The following is a 23,872-nucleotide window of genomic DNA, read 5'->3' as shown; positions in this document are numbered from 1 at the left end:
CAGTTTTCAATTAATTTTCCTTACAGATGTCCCACCAACCCCCCCTCGATTGCATGCGCTCACAAAGGCTTTCCTTGCGTTTAGTATCATGTGGAACGCTTTAACTCTATCCTCACAGACAGCGACTTCAACTAACAGCCCGTTCTGTCTTTTGATAAAAGTGTGCTTTATCAGACAATCCGCCCGAATATGGAGCGAATCAGCCCCTCTGTACATTCACGCAGGAAAAAAAGCAGGAGTGATTTTTATAGCATTCCCCAAATTTTCCATGATCAAAAATCATTCCTGATCTTCCCTTTGTTGTTGAAAATTAAAGCAAACTAAAACAGGGAGTTAAGGAGGGTAAGCGAATGATAGTGCAAATGAGGCAGAACTTTAAGGGCTTGTGTAGCTCTCCGATTCCATGGACGAGTCTGTATTCTGCACTTCAAAGTCCTCTGTCTGATTCCGCAGGAACAGTGTTAGAGTCTGCACTCAATTTCAGAAATAATTTGCTTTGAGAAAGAATCTGGAAGCAATTTGTGATAATGCGGCCAAGTCTCTTTACTTTTTTTTTTTTTTTTTTTTTTTCCTTCCTCCTTTTTCACAGAGAAAGTTATTGTAACTATTGACCTCTCTGGTGCTTGAATGGCATTTCCAAGCATCCCGTGTGCCACTGTTATTACAGAACGGAACTTTTTAATCCAGAACGTCAGTGTTGTTCTAAGCCTCACGTTCCATATACAGTGTGCAACTACAACAGCTATCCTTCCACCTCAGCGGAAAGCAAAGTCTGCTAAAAACACTCCTGAAGATGTCCCGAGTATCCTCAGTAGGCTACTCGATATCATATGTCTGTGTTTTATTGAGAAACAAATATTCGCATTTCAAGCGTTACTGGCAACAGCTATTCAAGCACCAAATAAGTATTCATCTCTTCTCATGACTATAAACGATTTTATTCTGCCAAAAAAAGTGGTCTCTGCATCTATTGTATATAATCATCAAAATGCATCAATCTGCCGGCAAAAATGCAATGCAGAGACAACAGAATTAATATTGATTATAATTGCTATAATAATACCCATGTATTATGCATTCACTGCTTATCCAAAACACAATTCCTGGATCTATGAATGTAAAAACTGGTTAATTGCTTTTGTCAATATTCCATTACAGTGTAAATCCACTTACTACTTCAGCAAATTTTTTAAAATAATTTACATTTATTCAATAAGCACACACTTCTATCTAAATGGACTTAAAAATGAGGAAAACCGCAAGCGATTTATCTTAAAGAAGCCACAATATTAGAAGTGTCACTATCTCAAATTTTAATAGTACTTCAGAACAGTGCAAAGCTAAAGAAGCAAAGCTATTGAGAGAAAAGTTTATACACATATACACACACACATATATATACATATATCTAAATTGTTAAATGTAATTATGTTTCCTGCCTACTAGAATTCATTATCATTTAGTATCTCTTGGTAATGAAACAAGCTTGATAGAACAAACCCTTTTGTAAAATAATTAATAACAGTAATCTCATAATAACCATAAATGCATATATATATATATATATATATATATATATATATATATATATATATATATATATATATATATATATATATATATATATATATATATATATATATATATATATGTGTGTGTGTGTGTGTGTGTGTGTGTGTGTGTGTGTGTGTGTTTCTCTCTATAGCTTACAAATAGGATAAAATTGGATATAAGCATTAACACGTCCACTTATTCAAAGAATTACTACTCATAATTGAAATATGTATACAATTTGGAACTAAACTATAGGGGAAAAAATCATTTATCTGTTCTACCTAAAGTATGGCTGACAACAAAGTGAGAGAGTGTGATGAAGGTCTTTGACAACTATTGAGAAAAATAAGAAATGTGCAGTATGAAAGGATTGGGAAGCCATATCCAGATCCATTCTGTACTACTGAAACAACAGCGGAGAGAGAGGAAAAAGTTGTTAAGTGGAGACACAGATCAGGATTACAAAAATTACAGAAAGAATATACTGAAATACATAATTTGCTTTGAAAGTGGAACGGATAATATATAGAGGCATTATAAGATGGAGCATTACTCTACATTTGATAAATACATTCCTGCAACCTGTCATTCTGCTGCCCTCCTGTGGTACATATAACTAGTGTGACATTTGTACTATACTGTACCTTCACATTAAGCTAAGAGAATCATTCAGTAACACTTGTTAACTATTAACTATGACTTTTCCCTCAATAAAGTCATAATTTACTGCTTATTACTAGTTAGTAAGGTAGTTGTAAAGGTTAGGCATTGGACAGGATAAGAGATGTAGAATAAGGTCATGTACAATAAGGCATTAATGTGTGCTTAATTAGCAAATATTGCAATAATATACATGCTAATAAGCAACTAATATGTGTAACCGTAAAATAAAGTGTTACCAATCATTTTATATAATATATATATATATATATATATATATATATATATATATATATATATATATATATATATATATATATATATATATATATATATATATATATATATATATATATATATATATATATATATATATATGTGTGTGTGTGTGTGTGTGTGTGTGTGTGTGTGTGTGTGTGTGTGTGTATCACGTTATGGGGACCAAATGTCTCCGTAAGGATAGGAATACCAGTAAATTGTGACCTTGTGAGGACATCTAAAATTGCCAATAGTTTCCTGTAAGGGTTAGGTTTAGGTGTAGGGTAGGTGTGGGAGAATAACACATACAGTCTGTACAGTATAAAAAACTTTACGCCTATGGACAGTCCTTATAAAATATGAAAAATAAGAAAAAAAACCTTTAATAATGAGAGAAAAATTATAAAAAAAAAATTACCAGTGTCTACATGACATGAAAGCTCGGAGGAAAAATGTTGATAGCTCAGTGCATGTTAATTAATTAGTGGTAAATAAATGGCCTGTCATATACAAGACACTAAGAACAGCCGTGTCTTCTTCTTCCTCTCGGTCAGCACACTGCCGTGACACCAACAGCTTGCCTACCTCATTCACTTCCTGCTTTGGCCACCCAGTTTTCAAAAACATTTGTAAAACCGCTTGCCCACCTCGACCGCCGAAGACCCCAAAGCACTCCTTTACAGGACTTTTACAGAGCGTAGCATGCGAGAGCGACACACATGGCAGGACTCAGTCGGGAGGGAGAGAGAGAGACAGAGAGAGCAGACGACGACTAGAGCACCAAACCGCTCGATTCTAAATATCTTTCCTAATCTATTTCAAATCCCACAGTACTTTTTAGCATGTACACCTCTGGCTGTCGTGCTCAAGAGTGGCCATTTGTTTCAGCACACAAATAATGATGAACAGCTCGTGCTAATTGCAGGTAATGTTAGTATATTGTTTCATGCCAGGTTTTATATGGAGCGTGGTAGAGCAGGTTAAACCAAGCAGGCTGGGAGCAGATCAGGTATCCCTGCGTGCACACACACACACAAACTTCTCAATCTCACCTTCCAGCCATCCATGACCCTCCTACCTCCAGCCCCTCCCCTCCCACACCAGTAATCAGGTAACTCCCACATTAACTGGCAGGGAAACGGGTCATTAATATCTCACTTGTTTCCATCCCTGTTTGCTCTATATATCACTGCCTGGCCGCTCTATTCACATCCATACATTACAACTATTCTCAGAATACTTCATTGTCAGCCCATGGCAGTCTCATTACTTATTAAGATAAGAGGAGAGATGCGGCGGAGAGCTCAGCTTGCTTTAAAAGCTCTTCTTCTCCTCCTCTTCTACCCCTCCTCCTCTTTGATTCTCTCTCACCTTTTTCCTCCTCTCATCTCTCTCTTTCTGGCCACCCACCCCTCCTCCTTCTTTTGATTCACCCATGTTCACTTCGGTTGCCCCTAATAGAAGCTCAACATACTTAAAAGGATTGTTAATCCCGAAAAAATCTAAACCTGGTCATCATTACTCACCCTCGTGTGGTTCCAAACCTGCCTGAGTTACTTTGTACTGTGAAAAAAAAAAAAAACTGGGAGAAATTATGAAGATTGTGCTGGTATCACGCAGCACGGAACGCAGCACATAATCTGCACGAACCATTTTATGATAATTTTGAAGCTTTTGAAGGTTCATTCAAAGAAACTTTAAAAATGTCTTCTTTTTACGTAGCCAGGAAGAAAGTCGGTCATATGGGTTTGGGGCTAAATGACAGTAAGTAAATGATGACAGAATTTTAGTGAAGTAAATGTAATGTTTTGATGTTGTGAGTTAAGAGTGGAGATAAACCATCCCAGAGCATCCCGACCTCTCGCCCTTTAACTGGAGACTCTGAGACTGGAGCCCGCTCATCGGCCACTCACACGCTATAAAACAGCTCATTCTCATAAAGGATGTTACAGCAAATTCATTCCCATTACAATCATTACATCACCATATTCTTTTCCATTTGGTATAGTGGCCATCAATGCAAAATAATTATTGTCGCAATCAGTATTTTTATCTTGCATTACAAAATCTATACAGTATTATATTGAAAAACAAGATAAAACATCATTTATGTCACTGTGCAAAGAGTATGTATTTAAATATAAGGAATAAATGGAGTCAGCTCATTTCAAAAGATTAATATTAAATAAATATCATAACTTTATCTGTCATGAAAAGTTCAAGGCCATTTTTACTACAGATGCCTCCAATGAACCTTACCTTTTTGTGTATTGCTATACGTTTATTTTTCTGACACCATTGAAAAAATGTTTCTCTCATTTTAAGCATTAAAAAAAACTGAAATATATTAATAGTAATAAAAACCGACCCTAGGGTAAGAAAAACTTATGATATATTATCTCAATACAAAGATCTCATGCACTGAATATCTCAATAACAATAGTAAGTCTCAATATTTTTTTACTTACGACAACAAAAAAGGAATTTACATAAACTTTACATCTGTTTAAAAAAAAAAAAAAAAAAAAAAACATGAATAAATCCTACTTTACTAAAATCTACACCGAATGTTAAATGCATTTAAACACAACATAGGTTTGCCTAGAAATATTCACTTTGACCTACATTAATACAGCACCATGACACCGTGTAAATACATACACTCACACAGGCCACAGCAGAGGTCATGATAAGGTCAGGGAACTATCGTGTCTGGCATCCATTTCCTGTGTCCTGTGTCACAAACTGCTTTAATAAAGCGTTCTCGTCTCAAAGACGAGGTCATCTGGGTAAATGTGTGTGTGCTGTCTCTGATTTTATCTGCAGAAGAAGGATGACTACATCACATACAAACTGTCACGATGGTGTAGGTGTGTGTGTGTGTGTGTGCGCAGAGTTAGCCAACTTCATGTTTTTAGTCAAGAGAGCATTCAAGAGAAGTCACATGGCCTGAGATCGGTTAAAATCGAATGCATCATGTCAGGCTTCTGGGGGAGGATTTTTTTTTTTTTTGGATAAATGTAAAGCTGCACTATAATACATCTAAGGTGCTAGTAATACTCTTTGTGTGTTGTGGTTATTGTTTTTCCGATGTATATCATCATGCTACTGTCTTACAATGATTAAAATGTTTAAAGTTACAGGAAATCAGTGATAAAAGAAATGTTTGTTTGATTCAATGAATACAAAAGAGCCATCTGAAAAAAACATTTACAAGTTTTTTTATTTAATTCGATTTACACCTTTCGTCAGTTGATTGTAAATGCGCATACAAAAATACTACGATTTGAATATTTTTGTTTAGTATACGCTAAATACAGTTCACACATTTTAACATGCTCAAATCAAAGACGGCACAGACACTTTTTATTTGCAAAGCCTTATGCAATTTGATTACCACGTCATAGATCCTTAATGTCTCCAACATGGCCCTGCTAGAGCTCCAGGACTGGGTTTAATTACAGGGGGCAGAGCCAAACTTGGTCCCCAGCACAGTGTGCCCACTCTCCGGGAGTCAAACACGTGCCATCCCCTCCTTTACTCTGTTGTTTACCAAATGCCTAACACATCATGGAACCATTTAATCTTGCTTGAGTTGCTTTTTTAAATAACTTTAGAGTATGTGAATAAGTACGAAATTATCAACAACACGGCTCCCCCCAGTGGCAACAACCCTATGAAGAGACCAAAACACTTGATAACCTTGGTATTTTTGGTCCATGAAGAAAACCTTGATGTTACGGTATGTGCATCGCCTAATTGTATACAGAGTGGTTGAACAGAGGTTTTTTATCCTTGCCCTTTCTTATATTATGTTTCATATATATGTATGCATATGTGTGTGTGTATATATACAGACACATGTATGGGTTCCAGATAAACTGTATGATGTGGGGACTAAATGTCTCTACAAGGAACGTAAAATCTGACATTGGGGTTTTGGTCCCCATTTTTGTTGTAAAAATGCAAACTGTGACGTTAGGTTTAGAAGTTGGGTTAGAGAGGATATAGTTTGTAGAGTATAAAATTAAAATATGATGTCTACAGAAAGTTCAAATGAAACATGAACACCCAATGTACATCTCTCTTTTCTTCTTAAATATTTGATTGCTAAGTAAAGTCAAAATGGTTGTTAAAACACGGTTTACCCAGAAATTAAACATTTGTCATCATCGTCATCACCATCATCATCATTATTGTTATTTCAATGCTCTAATCTCCCCTTGCTGTGGAACATAAATATAATTCCTCTTCATACAAAGAAAGTAAAATGGGTCCGGTGTAATTTTGTCTTTAATAATTTGAAAATAAATGAATAAAAAAATCCAGTATTGTCTCTCTACTCAAATTCCTCTTGAAGTAAGAAACCTGTTATAACATAAAATATTAAAGCAGGAGTGACTTCACCACAGAGGGGTGCATTCTTCACCTCTAAAAACACACATACAACTTTCATTAAGGGAATACGCAACACACACTGCAGAGACAGCGTTACACTGATTTATAACAAAAAGGAGTCGTTTTACTCATCCCAGTGCAAGACCAGTTCACTGTAGTCTCTAGTGGTCTTAGAGTTGTGTGTTGAACATCATATGAGAGGTAAGCAGAAACTGCACAGGCTTACAGTGCACTCTGATGCACATTACTCATACACTACCATTATCCTCCATCTCAACGCAGGCCATCCATCACAGCAGGCCAGGGGGCAAGCCCCAAAATTCAACATTTACTATTGGCCTGAGATAGATGAGGAAACATTTCTGTGGCCATACATCAAACACATCAGATTTTAAAACATCCAGCTTCCAGGAAGCCAGTGTCTGGTCTTGATATTACCATTCCTGTAGTGTTACATCACTTAAGATGATATCAGATTGTGGTTTTGGCTTCTTTATCTGATCACTTCGAACGGCTCACTACAAATATAAAGCTTTTCACGTACTAAATGTACAAAAACCCGAACAGCGGGAGGTTTCTTGTATTTCAAGTAATGCGTTCCTGTGTCTGAAATCCAGAGAGAAGGAATGAATGGCCTGAATTGCTGCCGACTGCCTTGTTTTCTAACTTCCGTGTTTTCCAACGCAAACACCAACAAACACAAGAGTCAGAGAGGGCCGCAGTGGAGTGCGGTGGCCACACACAAACACACACAGTGGGTATGTTTGGATGTCTTCCCCCGTTCTGTCAATCCCATGACACACGGTCTGCACATGCCAGCAAGAAGCCAAGCTAAATCAGTGCTGAGGCTGTGCTGCCACCTAGAGGCAACGGCAAGCGTGGCAGCCTGAACCGAGAACAGGAGGCTGAAAAGAAAAAAGATGGAGGGAGGGAGAGAGAGGCTTCCTAGCACCCCTAGGGTATGACATTCATCTCTGTCTTTTTGCCAAATTTGATTTTAAATATTTACAATGCCATAAATCTTGGCTGAAACAAATTACCCGCAAAGTGCTATTGTCTGAGAATTGGCTCGTAAGAAGGATGGCACCTTTAGAGGCTGCATCAATGTTTTATTTGGTGAAATATAAGACTATCAGGTACACAGCCGCCGCACTTTCTTCCTTTAAACAGTAATGATAAAGTAAAGGCTTTAACTTTTTCACGAAGTAAATATAAACCTAAAGACCCGTAATAAACTCACTCTCCATTCCCTCGTGTTACTCTCGTCAAAAGGCGTGCAGGTAGCAGTTTGTATTCATTTCACAATCACCATCACGTGTAAAGTGTGTGAATAACCGATTCCGCTGAAATAGTGTTCTGTAAATGTAAACGTGCATTCAAACTGCTTGTATGCTAGGTAACTTATTATTGTTCAATAAGGTTTACTAAATAAAATGACTTAAGAGACCTTGTGCATAAACAATGATTTTGAAGTTGTTTGATTAAAACTCATAATGATCAAACACGTACTGCATCTCACATTTTTGGCAATTTTATTCAAGTCTGATTCACAGCAGTGATTGAAGAGCAAGCCACTCTCTGCAACACAGTCGATCTATTTTGTCACTCGCCATAAATAACAGTCAAGCTATGTGTAAAAAACAGACACAATCTGTCAAGTAGACTCATTTGCATTTAGAAATATTTGTTCATACCTTATATTATCCATTTTACTTAAATTTAAATTAATCGCTTAACCTACGTGGTTTAAGATCACACTCATTCAAAAAACACCAGCATATTACATCTGTAATAATTTCTGTAACTGCATTTAATTACACTGCTGACTCATCCTTTACACCATAAAACAAACCTTAAACCTACCCATACCAGCAAACCTGCCTAATGCCACCCGCATCCATCAGTAGCAGCAAAGTGCAACAAATTACGAAGACAGTAAGTGCAATGAACTTAAATACAAAAGAAATACTTCAATGCTTCAACAAATTTTGCTGATTATATGATTGGTTGAAAAAATGTGCAAAGCTGTAAACCAAAATAAAAAAAACACTTCACTTAGATTAACACTTTTTCTCTATTAGAAATGATCCGAAATTGTAATTAACAATGTGCAGGTGTCCACATCTCTGATTGGCAGTACACAGAGAATTAGCACCAAATGCACAAAGTAACAGACTGTTGTTTGCCGTTGTTGATCTGAGTATTTAGGGTTGGGTTATTGAATTGTTTCATGGTGTATACAGTAAATGTGCCCAGTAGGCCTAAAACACACAGGAAGCAAAAACATTCTTCCTGATGATAAACAGTTTTAATTAATCTCTTGCCAATTAAAACATGAATAATCCTACCGTCCCTGTGCACTTTGTTTGAAATGTGGGGTTTGGAAAACCTCTCTTCCAGTCTCTCATTAGTTTGAGATCACTTTCCATCTCTAGTAATTGACTGGCCTCGTGAGAAGGGAGATTTGAAATGCAAACGCTGGCAATCAGTCTCCCTAAGGTCAGCATTTAAGCATTTTCACAGAAGGATTCGGGATTAGTGGATTTGTCTGCCTCTTTTGATAACATCCGATCTTGAGGTTTGTTGCTGTGCGCTAGACTAAGGCCACGTACACACCTGAGCCAACATATTAAGGCATAGTTTTATTCCCTCTCTCCTAGCTAAATTAGTTTTTTTTTTTTTTTTTTTCCCTTCACTCTGATGAATTCCTGGAAAGCAACTTTCATGTACACAAGTACCGTTACGTCTTTATTTTCCACATTGTCTGTATACTGAACCCGATACCCAGTTTGTTAAACTACACAATTAAAGCTAAAAAACATCTAAACTCGCTTTAAATGGACTGTGGAAAGCTCACAGACTGCTAATAACACAACTAGATTACAAACATGTTTAAATATTCATGCAGTGTGTGGGAGGAACGGACTTTGATTTGCTATTATTTGTGCCAAACAACACACTGGAGCTTTGCAGGACAAAAGTTATCAAAGGAAATAAATAATTAATAAAAGACAAGTTTCATCGCACATAAACTGTAATAATTTTGACTATTTATGCACTACGGAGCCTACAATTAGAGACGATTACATACACATTACATTTCTCATTTAGTATAAAAAAAAGTCCATTGCAGTTTAACGGTCTGAGAATAAAAAAAAAAAAAAAAAAAAAAAAAACTGTGCCCACACATTCGACAATTTATAAAAGAATAAAAAGAAAAGAAAAAAGGGAAAAACCCTGCCTGACATCTTGTGATACCTGCCGACTACCACTGGGGGAAGCTGTTTGATCAATATTCCTCTGTGACATACCGCATAATGCTCTTATTTATCTCTTAAGGTAAATAACATTTTACAGGGTAATTCAAGTTATGGTTTAAAAGTTGGCTGCCTGTGTGGTTAGTAGAGACATGAAACAAGTTGGTGATTAACAGCTAGAAGAAAAGAGGGGAAAAAAAGGCTGTGGTGAAAAGGGTTGGATATTGTCTGCACCCATAATGCAACTGGCTTGATCAGACTTTGCTGTGAGCAGGGATAAAAAAAAAGGAAGAGGTACTGTCCGATTTCTAGTTTTCACAAACTTAAAACACAGTCTTTGCGTACAAATGAAGAGGAACGCAGGTAACACACAATACAAATTATTAACAATACAAAGTTGTAGGTCTCTGGAAACAGCCTCTCTGTTACAATTACAAAAAAACAACAGTTTCATGAGGTGGCGATTTCATATGAATTTGTCCGATATGAATCATACCAAAAGCATGCAATTTTTTTGTAAAAAGTAAGCATGAAGGTGCACCATGTAAAAGTAAAGAATCTGTGAGATTTATGAGCATCTTTCCAGCGATGGCCCATCAACTGTATGCATTCTGATATGTTTTTTCCAAGCAACACATAAATTGCGAGTTAATGGAAATATTTCCCCTGTCTACTGCCTTTGACAAGTAATCATTCACATTACAAATGTTCCTGAAACAACATTCAGGTCTCATACTTCCAGGGGCCCTGGCCTGCACCGATTGATAAATTGCCACCGAGATGAATGGAAATGTTAGCAGATACAGTAGCTTTCTCCTTTTTTAGACCTACAAGTCGATAAAAGATCATTCCTTTAATAAATCCATACCGTCCTGCTATACGAATGCTCCAACGGTCTAAAATGATAAGCTAACACATGAAATCTGATCTAACAAAGAGACGGATTAAGTCAACTGCTTACGCTGAAACATCTACCTTGATATCAGACCCTAATTAAACGGTTTGCAACTATTTCCCTGCACAATTTATTGAAAGGAGAAAAATCGGCACAAACTAAGGAATCTTACGAACGCGGCCATTTTGGATTTGAAAGCCCATTAGCACTAGATGGCACTGTTGTAGCACACCAGGAAGTGCAGCCCCAGCCTATAGAGACATTGAGCTGATGTCCTCATTCAAACAACAAACATCATTATTCTAATCACAATCCCGTGCTGGGAAATAGGATGGCATGATAATTAATTGTTAGTACATAACTGTGCCAGCAACAGACAGACTGATTGCTTTATTTGGTGAAAGAGGAAAAATGATAAGACATCGTATGAGGCATGTTTACGCTAGATGGAGGATCGGAGTCAGATTTTTAATGGTTTGTTTGTTTCAAGTGTATTATTTAAAGACATTAAGAATGATTGTTTTTTAGCGACGTTTGCGCCTGATACTTGATTCAATTTTTAGTTGTTTATGCACCGTGTTCTGAAACAACATTCCAGCTGCGAAACAGAAAAAGGACCTGCCTTTTAATGAGCAAACAGCAACATATCAAGACTGTTACAGAGTCATTTATTGGCAGAACTTGAAATGTGGTCAAATAAATAATAGAAAATGCTGATGAACAGGAGTGAATGCGGTATCATTTCAACTGTCATATTCATTCACGCACGCTAGCGCTTGCTCATTTTTATAGTCTGCCTCCACGGACCATTTGCTAAAGGCTGTCCAGCAAAAACATTTAAGTAAAAACTCAAGGATACTTAGGAATGGTGCCATTGCTCTTCCAGAGTGATCAACTGAAGAGTCATTTTGCAACATAATTTCAGGAAGACACAGCTTCATTAAATTTTCCTATAAAATATTTGCAATAGCTCATTGGCTCTTGATGGCTATAATAAAGGATATGACTGCCACAAATCGGAAGGCATTAGAATTAATTTTCTCAGTACTTCACAGATGGGAAATGCATTCAGAACAAAGTAAAACCCTCTCTCTATTATTTCTCAAAAGTGTGGATGGTTATATACTACTGTTGTAAAAGCAATATTACTGTAAAGTTGGGACGCACCGATGTCAAAATGAGGACACATATTCAACAAGCAGAAAATTACTTTCATTTTGTAGCAAAAAACTAATAAATGACAGACATAACAGTTCTGTATGTGTTTTATCTAAAAGACAAAACCTAAAAAAAAAAATAAATAAAGGTTTTCAGTAATGTTGCGTTAAATAACAAAAAAAAAACAAAATTATGAACATACTAATTAAAGAATCCTGCAAAAACGCATCATGATTTCAACAAAAATATTATTAAGCAACATACACAACTGAGCATCAAAGCAGAAAAAAAAAAAAAAAAAACACACACACACACACACAGAGTGTGTGTCAGCACTATATTTGTGTGGAATGCAATTTAGCGTGATTATCAGTTGCCCAGCAATACAACTGTGTCATATTTGTCATGTCAATGGACAAAAATCTCTCAAATAAGAAGAGAATTGAGAATTAAGGCAGTTCAAAAGTCAAGTATGGGTAACTAGGTACTAGCAAGGTGTGCCTAAAAAGTGACCGGTGAGTGTGTATCAGTCTGGCAAGAGTGTTACGAAGCCGTTTCAAAGGCTTTGAGACTCCAAAGAACCACAGTGAAAACTACTATCTTCAAATAAAAAGAAGATTGGCACAGTAGTGAACCTTCCCAGAAGTGGTCGGCCTTCGAAAATTCCTACAAGAGCATAACGACAACTCATCCAGCAAACCACAAATGACCCAAGAACAACATTAGACCTCTCTTTCATCAAATAAAGGTCACTGTTAATGACACCACTAATTTTGCCAACTCTCCTCGATGATCTGCAAATCATTTAGGAGAATATTTTTTGGACCGATGAGTCGAAAGTGGAACTGTTTGAAAGACAAATGGCTTCGAAGCCAAATTGCAATAATTGACGCAAACACGGCTTCTGCTCTCTAACAAAAAGAAAATACTATGGAGAACGTCAGATCTTTAGTCTGCTAGTTGAAATTCAAAAGCAGCTAGGTTTTGCGAAAAGACAATGCTCCCAATTATTCCCAAGGCATTGGAGTAAGTTCACCTCTAAATGATAAAAAAGGTTTTGGAGTGGCCTAGTCAAAGTCCTAACTTGAACCAGCTGAAACCTAACCCTTAGCAAAATCAAAATGCTATTCTAAATTTTTTAACTTGCATATTGTTCACCTCAAGACACATAGCAATAAGTACCATCAAAGTAAACCGAGTCAGTTTGGTTGTCATGAGGACTACATTTGAGAGATCAATTAGAGTTCCACATGGGTCATAAATGTTGAATGGCTTTTTTGGGGGGGGCTACGAACTTCTTTGTTGATGCAGGCTGATTTATGGCAGATTTCATTTGAAGATCTTAAGTTATTCACTTTCACAACACTGTAGTGGTGCAGCGGATCACAAAACACAAGGTTCGGATCACACTATAGATTCTGAGTCAAAGATTGGATAATTTTATTACTTAAAAAAAAAAAAATCTTATTTTTGATTAGCAGACAAAACAGAAGTAGATGCTTCTATGCTGCTAAACGCACAGAACTAATACTCGCACACATTCGGTTTCTTAGTCGGCTGTATACGTTAACTTAAGACATGGACATAACCTACTGTGTTTAGTTTGCCAAAAGGCTTCTACAGCTGAATGGTCTTCGCTTGCAATAATGTGTAAATTGGCAAGACAATACACATGTAAAAGACAACTTTGATGACAACTTTTTGATGGTACAACTTCACAGTTAATCTGCAAATCATGTGCATGTCGAACCGCAGGGACTGGTCCGCACAGATTATAGATCATCATCTATGATCCGTCACACCCCTACGGCGCTGTACATACACTTGTCCTTTGATTTCTCAAAAAAAAAAAAACTTAAAAACAGCTGCATCAGTAACACTGTACAAGCAATTCTCATTGGCTATTTATATTGGATCTGAGATATTTTTATTTATTTATTTTTTTAAGTTCAGCTTTCTGCGGTCTCGGAGTCAGTGAAAATAGATAAAAGAGAGCGGGAGTCTGTCCCACTGTGACGACCAGCTCCACAAGAACCACCTACAGCTTAAAACACCACAGAGATGCCACGGTACAGCCAAAAGTCACTCTAACTAAACAGATTTCCAACACTGAACAACAGGCGAGAAAGGCTAGGGTTATGTCCACAATGAGTATGTGGTTTTGTGTGCACGTGCGAATGTCAGTAGTCTGGTAAATTGATTGTGACCTGCACATGACCCCTAGCAATGTTCATTAAATCCGTAAAGAGGTGCGTGTTCGAGAAAAAGAGAGATAGAGAGGGGTCAAGAGTGTTTGGTGTGTGTCAAATAGATCCAGCTTCTACGAGTCACCGAATATTCAGTGCTTCAATTAAAAAAAAACTACATGGACCCCTACAGCCTTACCAACATGATCCCAGTAAAAAGCAAAGATAGCGAGTCTTTGATAATAAGCTGAGCTGTGTAATGATTACATTATAGAGTTGGCTGCTCTGATATGAATAATTATATCCATATGACATACAAAAGGCGACGTGATGCTCAAAGGCTGAAGTCAGATGTACCACCGTCACCCCCGTGACCCCGATGACCAGCATTACCATGTTAACCATGTTCTCAAGGGTCAATTAATGAGGAGTGTGATCTGTTGGGATACAACGTCATTACAGAGATCGTATACGTGCACACAACCCAATTATAGAAGCTCTGAGAGCACATTTACATGCACATAAAATACGTAAGAAAGATTTAAGATTTAGGCAAATACACACCAACGCATGCACACAAAAGGCCCCCGATATGGAGCATGGTCACGTTAACCTAATTCAAAGTGATGTGTGGTTAATTCGTTTCTGGGAAATGACCCTGCATGCAAACACACACCATATGTATGACCTTCATAATTCTTGTTTGTAAAAATGTATCGGTAAAGAAAACCAAATAAACTGTACAGATAAAATCATGTTTAGTATAATATTATATTTATACACACACATACAAATCTTTCACATATATTTATTATTATATTACGTATATTTATCATATACACATACTGAAGTATATTTTAAATGTTTACATTATTATAACGTATGGTTATAATAAGATGTTAGACTAGGAGAAAAAAAAATACAAGTTTTACAGATTAATTCAAATGTCATGTTTTGCCATACTCCATTTCGTTATTTAAAAAAATAATTTGTTTTTATTGAGTTTTTTAGTGTTAGTTGAATTAATGAAATCTGTGAAAATTGCTAAAAACCTGTTTAACAAATTAACTCTTCATATTATGTATGTGTGTGTATATTATACATATATACACTTACACGAGTACAGATGCAAACGGCTCTAAAAGCCGTTCTCCACACATATTTTCACCAAGAATTTTTACTTCAAATGCACTAAATGCCAGCCTCAAGCCATTTAGAAGTACCAGCACTTACACAAAAACTTATACTAAGAAGCCAGAAAGAAATGTTCATTTTAAAGAACAACGTTAGATGTACTGTACTTTTTGCATCTGAACTCATAAATATTACATTAGTATGTTTGATCAATATTTTTTTCCTTCATATTTTATATGCAAATAGTTAATATGAACTGAATTGGTGAAAAAAAAAACTAAAAGCACAAAAAAAAAGGTTTTTTGTCTCTTGCACCCAGCCCTAGCTAAATTTATAACTATTTGAAGTAAAAAAAAATTATAGAACTAAAAGATAAATGACATGTGTGCCATTCTAAATACTCCATGCACTTCTCTTCCTTCCATCTCTATCTTAATCTCTCTCATAGTCACCCACAGAGACCTCAAGATTAAGAGGTCAGGAACATAACTGTTCTGTTATCCATCTATGTACTCTACTGTAAGATGTCACTGTCATTTAGAGGGTCTAGACCCAATGAAAGTAGTGCTAAAGAGCAATGACTATCATTAACAAGGGGTTAAGATTTGGCTCATTAGCATGGGCTAGTTAGCCCTGCTGGTAAATGCCATAATTACTGTAGTCTTGGAACAAACACCATCTTTTTTTGTTGAATCAAGCATTTCACTACATTAAAAGTATATGTTTCAGCAGTGACAGGTTATTTTTTGTAGAGCTCCCGGTTATGTTTTTGCTCCCTTTGTTGCATTTGATGTCAGCTCAGAATAGTAACTATAAGGGCTTAAAAACTATTTTAATTGTAAAAATATCAAAGTGTGCACAACCAACATTGATGGAAGATCTGCGTCAGTCAAGCAGCTACCCTCGAAATCAAGAGAAATGCTAACAGATGTCTTTTTGTGGATATTGTGGAGTTTCTTGTTTATTCCTCCCTTTAATGTGATCTAGTAAGACATGGCAGGACCTTTTTATTTAGTTGGTTTCTTAAATAAAAATCTATCAAATAATATAAAAGGCTCATTTTATAACGTACAATCAACTAGCGTTCCAAAAATACCCGTGTTGTCTATTTTGTTTTTGATTATTCACTTCCAACACGATGTAGACCAACTGACAGGCATACTAAAGAGACAAAACAGAATAAGCTACAATTTATCAGCACCTTTCATGTTTCGGTGAGACAAATTACAACAACTGAACTGAGTAAAATCTATTACCCAGGTTTAACATTTGCATGTGAATACAATAAACATGATGCAAATGTAAAAAGATGCTACTCACAGCACATTATGTTGCTCCATTTGCATTGCATTAGTGTTTAGAGCACTCAGACGGCTGTTCTCCATTCGTCACTCATGTCTGTCCCATTAAAATGGAACTGGGACAAGCCAACAGTCCTTAATGTACAGCAGCAGAGGACAGAACAGGAGGACAGGACATATTTCATGTGATCTGTGGTTAACTATCTGTGCACTGCATGATATGGAATAAGAGTATATACTCTAGTGTAAATGGATCACACATTCGTTACCCTCAGAGAGGCCAGTTATACTTAGATATCATTTTTAAATTCATTAAACGCTCAAAGAGACAGGATGTTCGTTATGTTTGCATTCAATTTGTCAAAATGATTCTAACTTCTTCGCTAAAACTAAGTCGACGCGAATGCACACGCCAGTATAAACCATTCTACTTCAAGAAAATAAAAAAAAGTCAAACTTGCTGAAGTGTAGCACAAAGCTTAAATCGCAGACCCATGCCAATTCCACAAAGTAATGTAGTGTGGAATTTTGCAGTTTTCGAACAGCGAAGCTCACAAATCTAAATCTGGTGTCATGAATTATTGAAGACTCTTTATGGAGCTTTCTCCGCTGCTGAATATGAAGCTCTGTACAAGCCTGAGATCAAACACAACCTTGGCTAGTAAGAGTTAAATGTAATGCTAAAAGTAGTTTCTACTAAAAAAGCTCTCACTGGTGTGCAGTCAGGTTTAATGAAAAATGAACTTGCCAGGGTAAAGGGTGTCAAAGTGTGAGGACAAGGCACAAAGACTACGCCCTCTTGAGATGGTCAGTGTTAGTATCGTCCACGGCAACCACCTCTATGAGAAACTACACAGGGAAATGAAAAAGGTAACAGGATGAGATTAGATGACAAGTTGATGTCTAGATGGATTTTTCTCCACTCAAACAGTCAGGAAAATGGAGTCTGTTGTATTATCAGCCATCAGGAAACACAATATGAGAATTGGCCTCTTATGAGCCCTGAGGTAATGTAGCAACACCAGAGCTCCAACAGTGTAAGGGGTCTACGACAAAACTCTTCAACCATGTACAGAAACACAGTTAATGACAGGCAACCGATGGGGAGGCATTCATAACTCGAATCATCCAACAAAGCCGACGATTCCTCCTCCGGCTTTCCTTGCATTCACGCTGACCTTCACTTGTGTTGACCATAAACCATTTAAATAAAATATTAAGCTGTTTTAATTGATTCGCTCTCATTTATGTTAGTCTTACATGCATTCATTGTAAATTCAAGTCGGTTTACCATAAAGTTAGCTCTCAGCATTGCTTTCAATTTTATTCAACCTCTCTCACCCCAGTTGTTGAGGTGATACAGCTGAATTGCGTCAGTGTAGAAGCAATTTTAAAACGTATAATGAGAATCAAGAAAAGGTGAAAGTGTTTTTGCTTCCAAAACAGATAAAGCCTGAAGCCAGATTTAACCGTTTTTTTTTTTCTTCAGAGAAAAATATTTCTCCCAGTGTGCAAAACATTTAAAACAGCTATATATTAAAGGGGAACAAAGCCAGTAATTTATTTTTTGCAGAATCTTCACTAGAGTGAATGTGTCTATAAAATTCAGAGAGAAAAGTAGGTTGCTAAAATGCACTTAATTTGGCATGATAGATTGGGTGCACGCTTCAGTGACTGTAATTGAATCTGTGACCTATTTCCTCAGAAGAAAATTGTCTCTTGGGTTTGTTTTTTCCATACATTTCAATGGAACTCAATAGACTGTCTTCAGATTTGTACATTTACAGCCTAGTGTTAATAATTCTCCTTGTACTGCGTACGTAAAGCAATTGATCTCGGTTCAATCATTCTTGCCTTAATGAAATAGATGTACATTTACGAAGATGGCATATTTTTAAGAATGGCATCTTGCATGATTGATTTTAATCAAATCCTTGTCACTGTAATCACAACAACATGATTACAATTAATCAATAATTCAGCTGCAGTAACCTGAAATACATCAAAATCACACTGCAGTCTACAGTCTAGATGCTTCTCGTTCATTTTTTTCTGCCTTTTCCTTTGGGCTTGGGTACAGTCTGATTTTAGTAAGTGTCACAGCTAGCAAAAAAAATCATGTACAGACGCTTTTTGGCTCAGAGTCTGATTCACTTGTATTTGCCAGGAACAACAGTAAAGTACATTTTCCCCCCTCTACTGAAGTCAATAATCTAATTCGGATGTTTCACCATCCAAAACAATCAATGCTCTCCATATTTAACTTACGGTCAGAACACAATCGTGGTCCTTCAGAGCATGAGGGAAATAGAGAGGGTAGCAGGTAATGAAAAGACATGTTTGGCATTTAGTCTGCGCTGTCAGCTGAAATCGTTGCAGAAATAAATGCTTGCAGAAACAGATGTTGTGCAGACGTCTAACAAAAATCAGCCGCAAATCAGCACAAAAAAACATGAATGAGTGAGCTGATGAAAGGATGGATTCTATTTCTCTTGCCTGCCAAAAACTAAGTAGATTAAAAAGATATCCAATTCTTGAAACAGCTCGAGACGTTAAAAAAGTGAGAAATAAAATTGTGTTGACATTAGCAAAGTTGAGAACAGAAGACATTGCCTGGCATTCAAAAAATGGTTCATTTATAAGCATTCCACACTCAATATGACCATGCGTAGATACATAAATTAGCAATTCCTATTTTCAAGTTTGTTAATCCATCCATACAGGGATACACTGGAATTAGAGGTGGCCAATCCCAGCTAACCATAATACATGGCACAACGTAACTCTGCAACCAAACTTTTGTTGTGACAACCGGAAAAGTGAAGTTCCCCGATACGTTGCTACAATGTAACTTGGTGACGTTGCTAGTTAGCAATCATGATGTTGTGACAAAGTCATGTAATAGGTTGATAATAAAATTACGTGCAAAAATACAAATAAATACATAAATTAATTAAAAAAACGTAATCTTCGAATTTAACCTTATAAAGGCAGGGTGATTTGGTTCGAAAACATATTTCAATATGTTGGTTCACATTCCGATCACTACGTTAAGAGTTCTAAATGTATTTAAAACTGCTGTGAAAGGCATAGGACCATAAAATGTTCGACCAACCAGATTATTCGGTCCGAATGTATTTGTACACTGTTTGATCAACATGTGTTTTGGAGGAGTGGCTTTTCAGCGTGATTATGCAGGGAAGGTGGCATCTTGCCTTCAAAGCTAGTTTGCTATTACTAACTTTTCTGAAAGTTGCCTACCCTAACTTTAAAGTTGAGTAAGTGAATCAGCCAAGAGCAGTGTGTATGTCGCAATAATCAACATGTATTGATTTATCACATAATATACATATACATGACCTCAATAATTTATGGTTATGCAATATATTGCCCATTATATTTATATATAAATACTCATTTCCTTAAAAGTTATTAAGGTATCTAATACATTTTAAGAATTAAATGTTTGTTGTCAATTAAAAGTGTGTAGGCCTTTTTGAATTATTATGCTGTTAATGGGGCAATATATCACTCAACAAAAAGCGGTTTATCGTGACAGGCCTATCTGTAGACTTCACTATTCTCACAGAAGTAAAGTAAATCTCTGTAGCCATGTTCCAACATCTAGCAGAAAGCCTTCCCAGAATGATGAAAGCTGTACTAGCAGCAAATAAAAAAAAAAAACACCTCCCTATATTTTATGTCCACAGATTTGAAAAAAAAATATTCAGCATGCACATATGGGGGAGGTGTTTATGGTGCACAGACTTTTGAGCCTCAAAAACGCCCAAATGTATGAACAACAAACAAGATTCCATATTTTTCAAAGCATTATTTCTAGCCACAAATTGAGCGTTACGTGTATTGTAAATGTATTTTAAGACCCAAAATTCAACCTCAGAAGAGACTTCGGCATTTTGCGATGCATTTAGGCTACTTACAGAGCATTCAGGGCATATTCTATCAGTTTGTGTGCTTCAGAGTGAATGACATTGATATTGCTAGCGCCATTCAACGCTAGCAGAGCTACAGAAAACACAACAAAAAGGAGTGTGCCGATACGTGTATCGGCCGGTTCACAGGCATTTTCCAAATCAAAGTGATCATGCTTATCCCCTTGTTAGTGGGGACTTTGAAATGCTCAGGGCATGTGCAAGCATCCATAGTTTTCTCATGAGACCAGACAGCAAACAGTAGTGCATTAACTTACTTTTTTACCAATCTGTATTTAATTCTATACAATTTCTGCTCACACATGCATTTTTTTTTTTTTTTGGTAATTCCATTGCTGTTGTCTATACATAAAAATAATACCACCAGCACCCTTATTAGAATGAGCATTAATTGTAGTATCATTTAAGCTGGTGTCAGACTAGCCGACTCAACACTGACTGCTGTTGCCGAAATCTCACCCTCCTCTTACGAGATCTGTCACACTCAACGATTAAGAATGGAACAGAGGTGAAAGATTTAACGACTGCCTCTGACATTTCTCTCCAATTCCCTGTCATGTACTGCAACACCCCATTTTGGCAGCAAATCAACGTGACACTCGCCAAAATAAGAACAGGAGCACTGTGCGAACATAAACAATTGTGATAGACTGAATTAGGATGCAATTCATGGAGTGATTTAACCTTGTAAGCGTGCGATGCCGTGTTCTTTTGGCCTTACAGATCATTACATAGAACAGTTTCCCAAAGTTCACACACAAATAGGGCCTATATATAATATCTCCGATCTCAGTGTATTTGTGACTCCTTTAGTCATCAGCCATTCCAGTGACAAAAACTAGCTTTGTCAGCTCAGAAACCTAATGTTTAATAGTTAAGTGATACATATACGTATAGGTATTCTGTGTTATACTTATTAACTTAACAGCCCATGCAAACAAGTGTTACGAGAACTAGTTATAATTGTGATTGTAGACAGTGGCGCCTCCAGGATTTTTTTATGGGGTGGCGGAAAGGGGACAGTAAAATATTAGGGTGGCACTATGGCAATGGTGCAACAAAACCGTACAAACGCTGGACATCCACACAGCGCACCACGTACACCTCCGTGTAACAATGTGCTTGATACAGCTGTCATCAAATAATAAAGCACTCACCTGTCCATGAGCATGGCACGTCCCTTTACTCGTATTAAAAACACGGCCAACAAAATAACTTATGTTTGGTGCTAGCTGTTAGCCACTCTTAGCAATCTTTAAAATGGCGAATAAAAACTTTGCCGGCCAGCGAAATCAGTTTAGGTCTTCCTTTCTTAGTTGTTGTCTTTAGAAAAGGCATTTTTTACTAGATAGGCAACAAGCTCTGTTGTAGGCGCCGATGACTGCGGCTGTCATTTACTTTTCATTGAATTTCACTTTAGTTTCTCGGAAATCCGTGACTAAAAAGGCGCGCTGGGCACGTGGCAGTACCCAGGGGGCGGGCTGTTATTGAACGTCAAACTTTGATTGGTTGATGATTCTGTCACTATCGTTCATAACTCAGATGTGACATCTTTCAACAAAAGGGATGCAATAGGTGTTGACAGGTTTGTAGGTGTGCTCGACTTGAGGCGGCGCTGCAGTGACCGATCGGTGTTGATGTACTTTGATGTCAAACCTACTATCTGTAGATCTGGCCGCAGTTCTTTTGTCTGCCCTCACCGTTAGGTCGATGGCACTGTCGTGTAATAATCGTGCTTTTGTAAAATAAAGAAGAGCATACCTGTTCAAACATGTAAACGAGTCAGTAAGCCAAGTGCATGTGACCAGCGTTCAGCTCCAGCTTCTTCATTTTCTATTCACTCAAAGCCCGAGGCCATTGTTGAGCTGTTATGGCTATGAAATGTTCGTCCAATTTGATAGGACGTCCTACCTGCCTGTCAACCTATGTATTTGCGCGCCTCCGCCGCAGACCGAGGGGCGTGTCTATTCTAGTAGGCGGAGCCAGAGGGTGTTTAGCCAGGTAAAATCACAATAACTGACATGTAAATAAACAGCAATAAGGTGATTAACATTATTAAGGTGGGTGTGCAATTTGCAGATAAACATGATGTAGTAATGTAAAGCCTAATTAAGTTATTATTATGAAGAATATTATGGGATGTAAATATAAAAATTACTTTGTATGTTGTTAAAAGAATCATTTTAATTGTGTGAAGAAATATTTCATATATCAAAATAAACAGACAATAGTTCAAAGTTATTGTTTTGAACAAGTATGAGCTTAAATATTATGTATCTAAAGCCTCTTTTCCACTATCGGGCCAATCGGTTCTATGAACTGTCAGGTACGGTTCCGCTTGTGTTTCCCTGTGAGCCTGGAACGGGCACGGCATGATTACAGACCGTTCCCGCAGTTGAAAATGAAACCGTAACTGTACTGACTGGCACAGATCAGCGCAGAATGGTGTTTTTTGAAACTTGAACCACATAAACACATTGCATTACACCAAATACACAAAATAATGTTGTTTTTAGCAACATCACATGACCCCTTTAACTGTATAAATAACCTACTATAACAACACAGTCTAAATTCATATTAATTTGCTGAACTAATCACATAAACAACAGTAAAATTAGCAGCCGTCTCATTTAAATGTGAAAAATGCTGGAAAAACTAAAGTGGGTCTCTGCTTAGCCAATTTAACTAGAATGAGAATGTTTTCCCCTTCCTCTGATAGCTCCACACTGTTTATCATCGGGAGTTCAATTGCCTCTGTCTCTCCATTGCTTTTCTGTGTTATCCATATCAGACTAATGAGTTCCTCGTCATTTCTGTTCTAATTAATGCTCCTTATTATCCTTAATTAATTGTAGCCAAAGCTTGTTCCATCTGCTAAGTTGTGAGAAAAGTAAAATTAGGTCAGCGTTAAAAGGACCAGAGTGGTACGCAGGGGCTCCGTATCATTAGTCTCACTCATTTGTTCACAAGAGGAACACATTGTAAATGTTTGCTCAGTAATGCGTTTTGCATGCCAATGAAGTTCTGTTGATGGTGTGCGCTAACTTTACAATGACTATGCAGAGGGAATTGTCACCGAAAGTAATGCTCGGAAATTATTAATATATGCAAAAGG

The 23,872-nt window shown here is 37.0% G+C and overlaps 1 long non-coding RNA gene across 2 annotated transcripts in view; it reads right to left on the bottom strand.

The window, feature by feature from the left end:
- Positions 1-22,212, bottom strand: part of LOC122349434 — a 40,802-nt gene extending 18,590 nt beyond the window's left edge. For both annotated transcript variants that reach the window (XR_006251454.1, XR_006251453.1), the window contains exon 1: positions 21,912-22,212. This is a non-coding gene — a long non-coding RNA (uncharacterized LOC122349434). The remainder of the gene's footprint in view (positions 1-21,911) is intronic.
- Positions 22,213-23,872: the final 1,660 nt, after the last annotated feature.

This window comes from Puntigrus tetrazona, chromosome 7 (assembly GCF_018831695.1).
Source record: "Puntigrus tetrazona isolate hp1 chromosome 7, ASM1883169v1, whole genome shotgun sequence".
NCBI lineage: Eukaryota > Metazoa > Chordata > Actinopteri > Cypriniformes > Cyprinidae > Puntigrus > Puntigrus tetrazona.
The sequence above is the reverse complement of the archived record's forward strand: the minus strand, read 5'-3'. Positions and strand labels throughout refer to the sequence as shown.